Source organism: Tympanuchus pallidicinctus, unplaced genomic scaffold (assembly GCF_026119805.1).
Source record: "Tympanuchus pallidicinctus isolate F22 unplaced genomic scaffold, pur_lepc_1.0 scaffold3, whole genome shotgun sequence".
NCBI lineage: Eukaryota > Metazoa > Chordata > Aves > Galliformes > Phasianidae > Tympanuchus > Tympanuchus pallidicinctus.
The window spans coordinates 89808841-89825057 of record NW_026294747.1 but is presented as its reverse complement, the minus strand read 5'-3'; the positions used below and the strand labels follow the sequence as shown (position 1 = coordinate 89825057).

Below are 16217 nucleotides of genomic sequence, written 5' to 3'. Positions count from 1 at the left end.
AGTACAGTGGGCAATAAGGGCTATGAAGGAAAAAGATACCATCAAGCATGCATCATTTTTCGGCTCGACATAGGATTAAATCAAGGCCAAAAAGGTTGAGAATTAAATAGTCTTGTGAATATTTTTAACAGATTGTAATTACTTGGAATTCAAAATGCAATTACTTGAAATTTTACATGCTCAAATTTATTTTATTTTGAGCGTGTGCATTTGTGTGGACACACATGTGTATGCGTGCACACTTAATGAATGAATTGTGAGCATATTTATCAAGCTCAGGCAGCATACAGCAAGGTGCATTGCAATTTCTTGGTCCCATGTGCCTGGTAACCATCTTTTACAGTGATGGAATCTGTAAACCCATCCTCGCTCTCCATGTCACTCCCCTCGCCTATATTATCAGCATACACTGGACTAAAGGAAGAGAAGGAAGTGTAGGAAGCAACTAGACGTGCAGACATCCAAAGACAAGACTGGACATCTGAACTATGATTCAGAATCAGCAATTCAGATTTTTTACCATAAGCACTAAATTGAGTTTAATGCCAATGGATTTTACACCTCTTTCTAAAGGTGTCAGCCTTCTAAAGAGGTGACAGTCTTCTCTGTTCCTACAAGTATGGAGTTCAAATAAAACTGAGTTCAAATAAAATTAAGTATTAGCAAATCCACTGATTACCTCAGGACAAACAACATGCTTGAATTACCCACAGCTGAATCCAGCGTGCTAACAAAGCTAATGTACCACACAGTGTTCTGTATTCTTCAAGGAGGGGATATAGATTCCAGAAAAGACACACAGTACAATAAAAGCACCCTAAACAAACTTAAGAGATGTGTTATTTTTGATACCTACTACAAAGAAGCTTCCAATAAAAGATCTGGCTGATTTAAATCCTTCGGAAGTTTTTACTGATAAGACATTTGGGAGGGATGGAAAACATTTTTGTGAGTTTGATCATCACTGGGATGCAGCAATTCAAGATGGTCTTAGTGTAAGATTATCTGTGGTGGTTTTTTTGCAGCCATCTGCTTTGTGCACTTCGAAGTTATACAAGCTATTACACAAATGTATGTGCTCATACTCTCTCCACCCACCGTAAGTGCTTACAATATTCACCCAGAAGTTAAACCCTAGTACAAACTGAAGAAGCTGGTCACCTCTAACACAAAGAGTAAAACTGTGTTTGAGGCCCCAAAGCCCTGGACAGCTATTTAGCAGTGAATAATTTCAAATTCTATTAAATAAAAGGCAGAAAAAGACTAGAAAGAAAATAATACATTATGATGAAGTTATTAAAACTAGATACAGTAAAAGGAGTGGCTGAGAAGGAAAAAAATAAATGTATCATAGCCTACAGCACGTTCCAACTGATGGCACAGGAAACACAACTGTCCTTTTCGTACAGTCTAGCACTGAAAAAGAGTGCTTTCACTATGCTGGGAAGGGGAGCACTCAAATGGGACTGCCATCTGCTCCACCTGTCTCCATGTATACAGCCTGGCATTTCTACAAGAACAATTACATTATGCTGACTGCACAGGCTCCCAAAAGCTTCGGGTTCAATTTGTCACCACGTATCATCATTTCAGACTACCGTCTTAAAAAAAAATTCTTTAGACAGTAGTAGTAGGAAGTGAGATTCCATAGGAGGCATGAGTTCTTGCTAAACATTGCTGAAAAGATGTAAGTGTATGCTCAGCTGCAAGCAGATAAGTAGTTCCAGTGACTCCAAAGTTAAGGTATTCACTACAGTTGTTTCTGAGAATTAGGCCAGAGAAAATGAGCAAAAAAGAAGGAAGCGAATTACTGAATGGAAAGTTCATTCTGAGGTTTACATTCAGATCCCCTCAAGAGAAGCTGATGAGGTATTTGCATACATTTAACTTCAATCTGTGAAATGTCACATAGCGCAAGTAAGTCCTGATTAACCCACTTGGTTCTCAAAGGTTATTCATACCAATATATCCCTAATAAAATGCTATCAACTATCCCTCCATTCATTGCTTATTTCTGTTTACCTAAGAAAACTCTCCTATTTCCAAAGTACACCTAAATTCTTAGGAAATAGTGTGGAAACTGAAATCAAAATGGCTTCTTAGCTGCAACTAGAAGGATAAGTATTTTGATTAAAAACAATCTGTGCTACAGACATTTGGAGATCTGCCTAACATGTTTAAATTCTATTTTAACAAATGGCCAGTATTTTATAGTCTTGATGACTCTTCACTTTTTTTGCCTTTGTTCATCCAGTTAACTCAGGCAGAAGTTGCCAATTAACTCTAAAAACAATCCAATAAAAGCTTTAGTAGGACTTCAGTCTTGATTACAGATAACCTAGTAATTCTAGAGAATATGTGCTGAAATTTTTACTACTTCCCATTTGCTTCCCACCCCACTTCTATACAAGAAGTATATGCATGTTGCATTTCACCTCAGTTTTCTTCCCAAGATTATGTTACTCCACTAAGAGAAAAAACACCTCTACATGGCCCTTACTTTCAGAAGATCAAATTCAGCTATTTTGAGAATGGAATAGATATAACATTGTCACTTCTCCCAGCGACAATCAACGGTTAGAGGAACACTTGACCTTCTAGTGCAATTTCAGCTGCTGTATTACTTATAAACTTAAAAAAGGACTATTTGTTTTATCCAATACAATCAAAATGTCTTATCCCAAGAAGAAAGAGCACCTCAAGAAGTCTAATCTTGTTCTTGGTAACTGAACCACTGGTACTTTCATACACTTGACAACTTACGTCAAGGCTGAGAACTTACATAGAATATATTCCACTTATCCCAAACTACAGTTTTGCCAGTGACATTTCTTGTTCAAAGGCAGTAAGAATGTCTCCTTGAAAAAATATTTTTTAGCATATTTGTTGGGGTTGCTGCTTCTTTCTTCCACTGACCAATGAAAGGATTAAACACAAGAACTTTGACTTTTGTCAATAAGCATGAAAATGGGACTTTGCTGAAAAGCAAAGAGGAAAAAAAAGCCCTGTCTCTCTGGGTCAATGTCATCATATTCCCACAGGTAGTAGAAACTATTTCTATAACACTATGGCTCTATTTTGTACAGCAACCACTGGTAGGGTTCTAAGATCTCATATCAGGCTGATTTCACTGATCAAAGTACATTTCCTGTTCACCTTTAATGCCAGATGGTCTAGAATTCCTATCTCCAACCTTTTCAATTGCATCAGAGGGCTAAACCAAGAACTTACAAAAACGTATTTTCTGGCATCTTAGAAGTCATCATGTGTTACTATAAAAATGGAAGTGTTTCCCAAACAATACTGAGCGTATCAAACTGCTAGTTGCCTGCAGAACGATTAAAGTGAAAGATAAGCCAGCTGCTATAGTTACACAGAATCACAGAATTCTAGGTGTTGGAAGGGTCCTCAAGGGATCACTGAGTCCAACCTCTGTGCCAATGAAGGTTCCCTATGGCAGGTTGACAGGTGGGCATCCATGGGTCTTGAGTATCTCCACAGGAGACTCCACCACCTCCATGGGCATCCTCTTCCAGTGTTCCCTCATCCTTACTGTAAAGAGGTTGAGTCTAAATACAGGAAAACATAAGGACAAACTTCAGGAAGAATGTTTTTCTTGCTTTTTTTTTTTATTTAATCACAGCAAACTGAAACAGATGATTGTTTCCTTACTGTCCATGTGTTTCCACAGGATGATTGAAAAACCTGCTTCCGAGCACAGTACTGCCAGACAAACTTAAAGGAGTATTTCTCTTGCTAACCTAGCTTCAGATGACCACCCATTATAAGCACAATGGTTTCTGAGCACAGTAGGTTCATGCAGGACTTTATGACCCACCAATCCAAAACTCAAACTACTAAAATGATCGACTAACCCTACCACACTGCATCATTTTCTGTTCATTAAAAACACACCTGTGGCACAAAGATGATCAGGGGACTGGAGCACCTCCCCTGTGAAGACAGACTGAGGGAGCTGGGCTTGATCAGCCTGGACAAAAGAAGGCTATGGGGTGACTAATTGCAGCCTTTCAGTACCTAAAGGGAGCCTACAAACAGGAGGCTTTGAAAGGGTAAATAACAGCAGGAGAAGGGGAAATGGTTTTAAATTGAGGGAGGGAAGATTTGGGTTGGATGTCAGGGGGAAGTTCTTTTCTATGAGAGTGGTGAGGTGCTGGAGCAGGCTGCCCAGAGAGGTTGTGGATGCTATGTCTCTGGAGATGTTCAAGGCCAGATTGGATGGGGCCCTGGGCAGCCTGGTCTAGTATTAAATGGGGAGGTTGGTGGCCCTGCCTGTGGCTGGGGGGTTGGAGATTCATGATCCCTGAGGACCCTTCCAATCCTGGCTATTCTGTGATTCTGTGGCACAAGAGAGCCTTTAAAACTACACAAAGATATAAGCCAAGGCTAGGTCCACCTCACACACAGGATGCCTGTGTGGAAGATGTGTTGAGAAGAAAGAAGTACTACAGCAACAGACAGGTTTCTGAAGAGCAGGTAAACAGGCAAACAGGCTCCTGCACTTGGAGGCTAAGTATCCTGCTGTTTCAACTGGGCACATCATAAGGCAGCAATAGTCAATGACAACAAAATCCGTGAAACATCTTGTCAGCCTGACATGTTTCCAAAGTTACATATATGGGTAATCATTAATCTGTTGCAAACTTACCTCCAGCTCTATTACCAAAATGAAAACCAGTACAGGCTCAGTCCTCATAGTAGGCTACATAGATACAGATATCACATCTCAGTTAGCAAGTGCTGCAGAGAAAATCCATATCAATTATTTAAAGAAACTAAAGAGTAATCCAGGATAAGAGTTTCTCATGTTTAGTCAAATAGATCTCCAGTGCACAACAGCAAATTATGTATGAATACCCGTCCAGGAAGAAGTTGAACTAGTTTTGCATGGAAGCATCATGAATAGTAAAAGTGTACCACATAAATAAAATGAACATTCCACAAAACAAATCCAGATTAAAACATCCTCAAGTTACACATTATCTAGACTCTGGGAGATTGCTTTGGGAAAATAACTTGTACGCTTAGTTCCTTTTTATACTTTCATACAATCATTAAGGTTGGAAAAGACCTCTAAGATCATCCAGTCCAACTGTCTGTTCATCCCCACCATGCCCACTGACCACGTCCCTCAATGCCACATCTCCATGGTTCTTGAACACCCCCAGGGACACTTGACTCACCACCTCCCCGGGCAGCCTGTGCCACTGCAGCACCACTCCAGCAGAGAACAATGTTTTTCCTACATCCAACCTGAACCTCTCCTGAGGTTTCTTTCCTGGACAGGTTATGAATACTGGGCTTTTTCTTTAAAGACAAGAGCTCTGGTTTTTTTACACATATATATGTTTGCACATATTCTTAACATGTATATAAAATACTATATGAAAAAATCCACTATATATGTATACCTGTGAGTATATGTGTACAAACACAAACAGTAACAAACATGTATTTTTAAAGAACATTTAATGGACTGACTGCTTGCTCCAGCCTATTAATCATAACAATCTCATTCTGTTCAGACAGATAGGTAACAACATTGAGCAAAAAATGAAGAAGAGAGGTCTTGCAGGGTCTTTCTTTAGAGCAGCATTAGTAATTTGGAATTCTTTCCTCACAGGCAGCCACTCCTACAGCTGCTTACTCACATGCAGTGTTTTAGATTATCCTTTTGGATTTACATTTGCTGCCCAGTGACTCATGTTAAAAAAAAAAAAAAAAGAAAAAAGAAAAAGCAGAGCAGCAGATGCGTTGCCTTTGCTGCCCACTAGGTGGACTTTCTTTCTGGAAATTTTCAGTTGCGCGCCTTCAGCACTGTCAGTCTTTTCTCTGCCTTAGTTTCCAATCCCCACCAAAAAAAAAAGATCAAATCTCTTTGGAAGTTGGTCATGTGTAGACCCAGGGCAATTACATAAGATGTTATTTTAGTTATGAAAAACACACTAAATTCTGCATTCTGCCACTGCTGTAGATTAGCATAAAGAAATTTCTCCAAAGTTTGTTGTTAATAGTATTTAGATACTTGGGAACAGTTACACACTTCTTTATCTGGAAGCTGAATTTAAGGCTATTCAGACACTATATGTTCTGGCCCCAGCTCTCCTTTATCAAGAGACCCACACATCCAAAATAAACATGTTACAGCTTCTCTTTTGTCTTCTTGAAAAAACTATTCAGAAATAATGTTAAAAAGAGCTCCCAATAGATTCTGATGGTTTCAGAAGCTACACTGCATGTTGGAAGTAAGATATGGAGTTAGACGGACCTTTGGTTTGATCCAATGAAAACTCTTTATCATTTGAACACTTACCTTATTAAAGAGCAAATACTTTCAAGTTTGTAACGTATTATGTGCTAGGCTGCAGGACTTCACCAACAATGCAAGTAGAAACAGTTTTATCCACTAACGTTGCATTTAGCAGAAAATAACTTGCACGAACATATAATGTTCCTGCACTGTGACAGCAGATGCCAGCTACAGAATTAAGATGGACTGCCTCTACCCATGTTCTGACTACAGAATGTCTTTACACCAGAGAATGTCAGAATTTTCCTTCCGCCTATTTCAAAGCAGCACTGTACTCTCCAACAAGGTTCACATATATTCATCTTCGCAGATTTCCCTGTTAAGCAGTTAAATGCACAGCTACTTTTGAAACCAATTAAAATCAAATATAAGCAGGCCATTTATATAAAGGTATATACAAGTACTTCAGAATTATTTTCCCATCATGGCTCACAGTCAGCTACCCAGAGAACTATCCTTCCTGCTGAAGCTCATGAACAAAAATGGGGAAAACATTTTCTTGACTGTTCTTTCCAAAGACTAACCCCTTTCCTCTATTTAGTTCATACTAACATCTTTATGTCCCTAGACTTTGAAATAGAGGTAAAAAGAAATGACATATTTTGTTCACACAGCTTCTTACCAAACTACTTCAGTTTGTCAGATCCAGATCTGACAAAAGCATCACTTTAGCTAGACTTACTTAAAAATCAAAACTGATTTAGTTTGCTTACTCAGCTTATTAAGTAAATATTTCTGATATTTGCAAATTAAGAAACTCTACTAATAAGATTATAAATTAATGTAACTTTTAAAATACAGGTATCTTCAGCAATGCTAGTCAAGAAAGAAGGAAGAGTAGCAAGCATTAAAAGCGAACTGAATTTTGAATTAATTACAGAAAAATAAAACTCAGAACTTGCCCTGAAGAAAAAAAAACCAGTAATCTAATTCAAACTAGTCTATGGCTGTCCAGAGAGATTACCTTCTGGAAGTACAGTAATTACATTTGTAAAGTAAAATCACTTACGCCTGGGGTGGGGAGGCCCAAAGGATTATTTTCTTTTTTTAAATTTTGAAATGTGTATAAGTTTCATAATGCCATGAAGACTGAGAAAAGAATTTTGAGTACAAGAGTATACGTTCTGAGTAACGGGCTTCTTTGGCAGTAGTAATCAGATACGTGTAGCGAGTACAATCACAGAGCCCCAGAAGACACCTATGAATGAATACAAAGTTCCACTTTTCCTTATGAGTTTTCATTCCAAAACAAATAGCAGTGTTTGGGGAACTTCTTGCAAAGGCACTTTTTCCAAATCCGTAATTAGACTAATCCTCACAACTCCGAAGAAAAACTCCTACTGGTTCCACTGGACGTTTCCCTACAGGCTTTTAGCAGTACCTTACAAATGAGATTACCTAAAAGCAAAACAAACTCCACAGTATATTATAAGCTCTGGCTTTCCTACCGGTCCACAAAAAGAGTCACAAAATAGTTTGGGCATCTTTACAAAATAAATAAATAAATAAATAAGATGCACAGTCAAACAAGATTCTAAACTTATGTCTTATCTACAAAAACTCTAGATTTTCTAGCATTTTCTGGATTCCAGAAGCTCAAGTTCTGGACAGCTAGAAAGAAATGATGTGAAACACCAGAGGCTTTGAATCAGGTATGAAGCATTTACCTCTCTTGTAATTATCACATAACTCAGGTCAATACATCTGACATCTTCCACTTTATTAGCATAGGAGTCCAGCTACTGAAGTCAGCCCACCTCTTTTCCATTCCTCATTCATTAGTACCAATGCAGTACTTCTTTCTGAACTCCGTTCAACAGTTTTTCTGTTGCTGCTTACAGCTTTCCTGGCCTGCAGTAGCGTGTTCTGCTGCTGTTAATGTAGGCCGTGCTGTTTCCAGAGCTATTTGCCACGATTTCCCCGTTCAACACATATCCTTCAATTCACAGCCAATAAATTCCCTTTAGCAGTAAACTAGCATGTTCCCAGCAAAGAGTAATAAAAAAAGTTCCAGCAAAGAGAACACAGTGACCTCCCCAAGCAATACTCTACTCGGACGGAAGAATTCTTGTTAAATCCAATTCATCAGACCAAGATTCTGAAAAGTACAAGTTTTGGCTACAGCGCATTTCTTCAAAGCGTTGAGCCACTCACCGCTGAGCAGCGCTGGCTGCGCCTGCACGGAGCGCACGGGCAGCCAGCCGGCTCCGCTGCCACGGCGCGGCCAGCAGAGGGAGCGCTCGGGCCACATTTCCACCGAGACACGGCGGGGGCTCCGGCCGGCCTTCCCACCTCTTGCTCCGAGCCGGAACAGAATCGACCCAACACCATCTTCCTGCTCCTTGCAAGCGCCCAAACGTCTCACCTTCTCACCAGCGCGCACCTTCAGTCACTCTCCCATTCCAGTAGCTACGACTTCCAACGCTGTCTTCATCCCAAAGACTTGTAACTTGAGGGCAGGGTGTAATCACATGTAATTTTTTTCTATGTAATTACATGTAAAAATTAAAAGAACTCGATGGCCGACTCAGTGCCCTCCTATGCCTTTCCTAATGTTTCTTCTAGCGCATTTAGGGTCTGTCCTCAAAACTGCCCAGACAGGGGCAGCAAGAAATGGACACTATCCCAGCAGGCAAGAGCAGCAACTCAACTACAGCTGTCCTCTGTGAGACCAGGTAATGCTAGAGAAGTGTTGTTTGAAACCCAGTAGATCTGGCTACCAAAAAATAGTGAGTCTGCTTTAGACCATCTTACCACTATTGAGCCAAGACACAAAATCAAAGAGCTAGCATCAAAAGATAGGATGGGCAACTTCTTACACAACAGGTTCATGCAAAGGTTCAATTTTGTCTTGGAGGCAAACGGGCCACCCTCGAGAGTCGTGAAAGAATGAAAAACCACAGAGCCAGCCCAAACATCACCAGCATCTCACTTCAAAATGAAGCTTCCCCTGAATATCGCTTTGAATAGCGCACACAGCAGCGTACACGAAATAGAACAGTATCCTCAGAGAGAGGATCGCATCTGACAAACGCCAATTACATCAAGTGCTTTGGGAAGTTGCTCCTCTACTGCACTGAACAAATCCGTGTAGAGCTTCACTGATCAGAGCTGACCAAGTCAGCTACTGCTCATCCCAGTTTGCCCTCATTTACCAAATCTGATGTAAACAGCAAAACCATCTCAGCAGATTCACAAAGAAAAAGCAACTATCTGCATGATTTGCATTCAGATGACTGCCTTCCAGTCATATAAACAATACGTTTCACTTAACAGTTTCTCCCTGCCAGCATGTTCTTTACCAACGAATGCATAAATTGAACTTTCAATTGTTAATTACACCTCCTCCTGCTCTTCTACTGACACAAAAGATGAAAGCGAAGCTGTGAGAAGCAGTATGACTACAGGAAACTTAGGACCGTTCAAGTAATTTCTAACCAGCAATGCAGCGTTGCTACAGCACAACAGTGCAGTACACTGTTAAGCCAGAATTGCTTGGAAAGGTGAAAAACTTTTCATTCCATTCATTTGCTAGGCTGCAGTTTGTCCCCCCAGTTTTAGAACTTCTGCTGGATAAGCAGTTTCATCTTGCCAAAAAGACTTCTGTGAACCTCCAACAGTGGATCAGGAAAGGCATGGGGAGGAATTTTAATAGGAAGGCATGTAAAGGCTGACTTACCAATTGGCCCACTGACTTGCTAAAAAAAAAGAACTGCCACACAGAAAGTTGCTGAGATGTCTTAAATACAAAATACACAAAGGCTTCCATTTGACTACTGCATACCTATCTCCAACCATCAGATTGGTAACAGAGAAATGAACATGGAATCAAATATTAAAAAATAAAACATAAATGGAAGTACATAATAACAACCTTGAATGACTGATACATTTTTCCTTTCACTCCGCACAGACCTACTTGAGTTCTCCCCCACATTACTTTATTAGCCATAACAAAAAGCTTGATGCTGTTTACCCTCCGTCTACTTACCCTGCCTATTTACCCTCAATCTACTTTCCTCTATCCCATGTTTAGGTATTTAAAGTGATATCCCCTTAACTTTTCATTAATGCACATTTGTCCAGTGGGTAGAGATAAAGCTTTAATTAGAAAGCTAAAAACAAACTATTTGAGTAGCTACTCTTACTACAGAAATGACACTTGAATGCCAACATTACCTCAGCAAAGCGGCTTAAATGAAATGATCTTCAAGTTTTTCTCTTACCTTCTAATTTTCATTATTTGGAAAGTATTTTGAGAAAAATATTTGGAATAAACAGATAAAGACTAAAGATACTTTGGAATCAACAGCTGTGTCTCCACCTACTGGAAAAGTGAATTCAACTGCAATATTAATTTGATCCTTTGAAATGCAGATATGCACAAGCCATTACAGCAAGGTACCAGTGAGAGATGCTGAGAACCAGTTCTCCTCTCCCCTCTACCAGAAAAAGTTTGTGGAAATTACTGACTTTCCCCAAGGTCAGCATGGATTTCATGAGGTTCCTATTCTCAAACGGTTGCCTAAGTCAATATATTCCAAATAGCACATCCAAGTCATTTCTTACATAACATTTGCTGCCAATAAGTGTGAAAAGCCACCTACTTGCAATATCTTACTGGCTTCCACTGTTTTCATGAGAGCCAGACATTAATGTTAGGACGAGTTCTTTAGACAACTGACATGGGTTAAACACACAGAACTGTTAACATGGAGCATTTTCAACATGTAACACTCTTTTTTAAAAACAAATGAACAACAAAACCACAAACATCTTGAAAATAATTAAACATAAGAATCATCAATGTTTCAATCTTCAGTAATTGAACATGAATAGAGAATCTTCAACTTTCAATGTTTTATTTTACTTATTTAACACAGCTATGATACTACTCATCACTTTACTAACCAACACAAAATAGCAAGGTAAATGCTTTCATAAGAAAAACACCTCTCTCAACCTCTTTTTCATGTCAATTATTCTTCTAAGAATGACATCAGCCATGACTAAATAATTCAGGCTTCCTTTATTCTGTCAAAAAGAAATTTTTGAGCCACAGAATGGCATAGTAACATCATGTCATAGCTTACCTGAGATAAACTTGATGGTTAGCAATAATGACCAAGGAACCAAATAAAAACCTTAACTCTGAAGTGGCCTTAACTGCCTCCCTCACAACTGAACCCGAACCATTCTTCTAACATTTTGCTGAGCTCAGGTTAGAAAGATTTTAGTCACACCTGTACCGAGTTAGCCAAAGCCAGTGACTGGCCCAGCTACCTGGCACTGCCTTCTCGCTAGCACACACTGAACTGAAATCCTACATCAAATTGAAGCTCTGAGGCAATCACTGCCTACTATTTGTCCTGTGACAAAAAGGTCACACTGATAGCTTCATGTCCATGAAAACAAACCATTACGTTCCTCCAGCAGCACCTGTGGCCTGCTTGTCTGTATTTCAGCCTGCCTCTCACCTGTAAGACTTAGCCAAGTTCAGTTTTTCTTCACATTATGAGTATTTTCTATTGTGGAGGACACTAAAACTACATTCCCACAGGCTCGCTTTTCATCCTGTGATCATATTCCACCTCATCCTTCCACACAAATGACCCCAGTGTTGTCTGTGCCGCTCTGGTTGCAGGACAGTTCTAAGAAGTCATTTTTCACCACTTATGCAAGGCCAAACACACTTCAGTTTGCGCGGCACTGAGTTCACATAACATAGGCTGTGTACCACTGCAGCGAGCTGTTTGGCTTCCTCTCACGCTTCACCTCCTCTACTGGCTCTTCTTTCCTCGGGAGAAAAACACGAACATCTCATTCAAAGCCAAGTCAAAGCAACAGAAAGAAGGGACAGCAAAAAGCAAGTTCAGGTGTTGAGAACCATGCTACAGTATGCCTTCTGCAGCAGATACTTTTCTTTATCTTGTAACACAATTACTACTCAGTCAATTTCTCAAACCAGGGTGAGTCAATTCTTATCTGTTTTTACCTTAAACACAGAACACAGACCATATAATTTAAGCTTCTGTGACTCCGTTATTCTTTCCAATCTGAGGACAGCTTAATTCATTCCACATCTAAGTGGACACTGCAAAACCTAAAATGCTACCATAAACACTGCCATGAATCCAGCTCTGTTGTTGCCTCTTAAAGCAAAGGAAATTCCCTCTTTCCTGCAGCACGAGGAAAGCATCATTTGTCTACAGATCAGCGTCCTACACAGTGCATCAGAGGGCACTCACAAGAGCCTGCAGTGGTTGCATCAAGCATGGTTTTAAAGGACACAAAACTTTTTAAAAGCTGTATTCAAATAAACAAATATACAAATAAATACATTTAGAAAAATGGTATGATTCAGGGACTGAGTCACTGCATGAACAGACTCACACTGAAGGCTCTTTTGCCGGTCATCACGGTACTATGAAGTTTCCCTCAGATCACTGACCTCTGTTTCTACACACAGACGTACCCAGTGCGAGGACCTAATACCGAGCAGGAGCCTGATTGTGACAGCATAAGTTGAGTGTTTGAGGGCAATGCTCAATCACATCCTTAAAAGTGTGAAACATAGCCAGCCAAATCATTTGGTAGAGTATTTGGATTTCCTTTTGTACTGTGGGTAAGCATCAAGTAGAAATGTCAGAAGTAATCAGATTGTCCAGATTTCTATTTCCTCATCTTGTTGAGGTGTGCATATATTCGGAAGAAGAAAAAAAAAAAAAAAAAGACGAACATTGTATGCTTTAAATAAGCAGCTTTCTACAAATTAGTTGATTTTTTCCCCTCTTTTTTGAGATTCATTTTCCCTTTTAGTCCTCTGTAAGACTCCTTCATGTTAGCTAGGCATATTTTCAGCACTTTCTTCATTATTTCTATTTTACCTAAAAACCCATATGTGATTACACCATGATTTACGTGCACAGCTTCCATTATTTGCTTAAGAAAAAAAAGCAACAAGAGGTAGTTCAGGAAAGGTCCAATTGCACATATGTTGCAACAGCTTTTCAATCGTTTTGGAGGCTTTGGGTATGCGCAGTTAGCCCACTAATTTAGCAGCAGAACAGGCATCATTCTGAGCTGGTACTGTGTATTTGTCAATAATTTCTGTATTAAGCAGCTTTGACAAACGGAAACTGCAGTGATCCACAGCATCAGAAACAAACGCACACAGAATCCAGAGAAGCTGAATATACACACTTCTGGCCAGATGCTGAAGGTTCCGTAAAAATTAATAATGAAGAGAGTAGTATTGTGTCTCATATAGAAAAGAAATGAAAGACTAATAATGGGAGCAGCCTTACGGTGACACCGTGCTCGGTACTGCAGATTTTTCAGAACAATATGGATCTCAAGTCATCTCTGTAGTGCAGTGCTCGAGAACAAAATAAGGAAAGCGACATCATCAATTCCAAACATTTCAAGGGAGGAAAGTAGATTTCATAGATGTCTCTGAACAGTTGCTTAAAAATCGCATTACCATTAGCTCAAAGTAGACACCAATTGTCAGCGCTTTAGTTAAATGAGAATTTACAGCATTTTCAAGAATTTTGTGACAAACACTGAGCAGATCGATGGTTGCATGGCAAAGTGTTAAAAGCCAGCCACCTCAGCAGAAATAAAAAGAAACATTACGATGCTACTGTCAGGTTGAACAGACACTATCTGTACAGAAGCAGTACGAAAGATCTGTTCAAAGCTTCCTTTAAGTCCGACATCTATTTATAGCCACCCAGCCTCTCTACAATTTCTCACAGTCCCTCCTCCTCCCCAAGCCAAGTCAGGGAAGTTTAATGGATGCAATCCTGGGCCTTGTGCCGCAAGGAGCTCTGCAACTCTCCTCCTGTGCACTAAGACCAGGAATGATAATAAGAGAATGCTCTAGTGTACGCAGGTGCCAAACACACTGGATAAACCTTATCTGCGCTCCTTAGGAACGAAGTTGTTTTTTGTCTGCCAGCACACTGACAGCAATAAACCACACGAGCATCAGAGCTGATGTAAAGGTACCTTCTCTCTGGCCACAGACAGACTGAGCCAACCACAGCTGTTCAAGTGTGCTCTGACCCTCGTGCAACAGCAATGTCACCCCTGTACCTCCCCACTCCTATTTCAGTATCACAACCGTACACTACACCTTCCTCCAAGAGACCGGGAGGCCGTTGGGTCTTCTCCTGTCACGCAGCTTGCGCGTTAGACTGGATTTCCACCACCCAACCACGCACGTCTCCATGGAGCGTTGCTCCGGATGGGCTCTCCTCCATCAACCGGCATCTCCCCGACAGCTGCACCACCGCCGAGCGGTGCACCCATCTCCCCGCGGAACTCCGCCACGAGCGGTACCGCCCCAGCACCGCGTCCCCTCGCCCGCAGGGCTCGCACGGAGCCCGAGGAGGCGAATGCGCTACGGGAACTCTGCTCAACCCGCTGCCCCCGCGTTTCCCCCGTTCCCGGGCAGGGGCGGACGGAAGAGGAGAACGGGAGACTTCCTCGGAGGGACCCGGCCGCGGACGGGGCGGGCAGAGATCAGGAGGGGAGGAATCATCCCGAAGGGAGCGCGGATAATCCGCGGGGCACAGCGGGGCGCGGGGCGGGGGATAATCTGCCGGGAAGGGGATAATCCCCGGGAGGGGGGCGGATCCCGGGCGGGGAGGGGCGGGAGCTCCGGTAATCCACAGGAGGAGAGAAAACGCGGACGGGGGTGGGTGGGGGTAATCCGGGCCGGGAGATGAGGCGCGGGGCTCGCGGGGACACGGCCGGGGGCGGCGGGAGGGAGGCCGAGCCCGAGCCCGCTTCGGGGCACGCAGCCTCCTTCCCCGCGCCCGGCGCTGCCATGCCCTGCCGTGTCCGCCGCCCCTTAGGCCCGCACGGCGCCGCTACCTGCGGGCGGCTCCGCCCGCCCCGCGCTCGGGGCTCCCGCCGCCGGGCAGCGAGCCGCGCCGGATGGCCGCGGGACCCCGCCTCCCGCTCCATTTCCCCGCCGGCTCGCCGCTCTCCCTCTTCCCTCCCCCCCCACCCCCCCGCCCCGCACACGCGCCGCCTGCTATCAAAACTCACCGGCCGGCACCGGCTCCCGCTCCCCGTCTCCTCCTCAGCGGGCGCCGCTCAGCCCCATCGACGGAGCCGTGGCCCGCGGGCCGACGGTTGGCGGAGGCGCGAGCCGGAGCTGCCGCCGCTGCTTCCCCCGCCGCTTCCCCCGCGGCTCCGGCCCCGCCGCTCTGCGCCCGCCTCGGCGCGCGCCGCCGGCCTGCCAGCAGCACGCGCTCGCGCTCCTCCTCCCCCGCCCCCTGCCGCCTCCGCGGCGCGCGCGCGCGAGCGCCTCCTCTCCGCTCCGAACCCCCGCCCGAGCGAACGGCTGAGCGCGTGAGGGGGCGCGCGCCGCTGCCGTCCAACCGCCCCGGGCAGCGGCCCCGCCCCTGCGGGTGTGCGTGTGTGTGAGAATGCGTGAGTGCGTGAGGAGCTGCGCGTCTGTCGGCGTGTGTGAGAGTGTGTGTGTGTGTGTGTGGAGGAGTGAGGGAGAGCGAGTGAGGGCGTGTGCACGAGGGTATAGGAGTGTGAGAGTGCGTGTGCAAATGTGAGCGCAAGTGTGTGTAAGAGACCGTGAGACTGAGCGTGTGGATGCGTGTGTGCGACGGGATGTGTGAGGCTGGCGTGGCAGCGTGCATGAGGACGCGTGCAGGAGGGTGCGTTTGTGTTGGGGAGAGTCAGCGTGAGCACAGATGTGTGTGTGTCAGCGTGAGTGTGCGGTGTGAGGGAGCAGGGGTGTGTGTGTGTGAGAGCCTGTGTAAGAGCTGGGCCTGAGGGGATCAGCAGGCATCCCAAAGAGGGGAACTACCAGCCACCAGCTGCGTCCTCAGCACCAAGGTGCGAGCTGCAGGAAAAG

At 43.3% G+C, this 16217-nt stretch overlaps 1 protein-coding gene across 4 annotated transcripts in view; it reads right to left on the bottom strand.

The window, feature by feature from the left end:
• Positions 1 to 15560, bottom strand: part of PALS2 (protein associated with LIN7 2, MAGUK p55 family member) — a 50126-nt gene extending 34566 nt beyond the window's left edge. For 2 of the 4 annotated variants that reach the window (XM_052693554.1, XM_052693555.1), the window contains exon 1: positions 15392 to 15560. The gene's annotated coding sequence lies outside the window, so the exon portion shown is untranslated. The remainder of the gene's footprint in view (positions 1 to 15391) is intronic. The other 2 variants (XM_052693548.1, XM_052693551.1) reach the window with 1 other exon arrangement.
• Between the last annotated feature and the right edge of the window lie 657 nt (positions 15561 to 16217).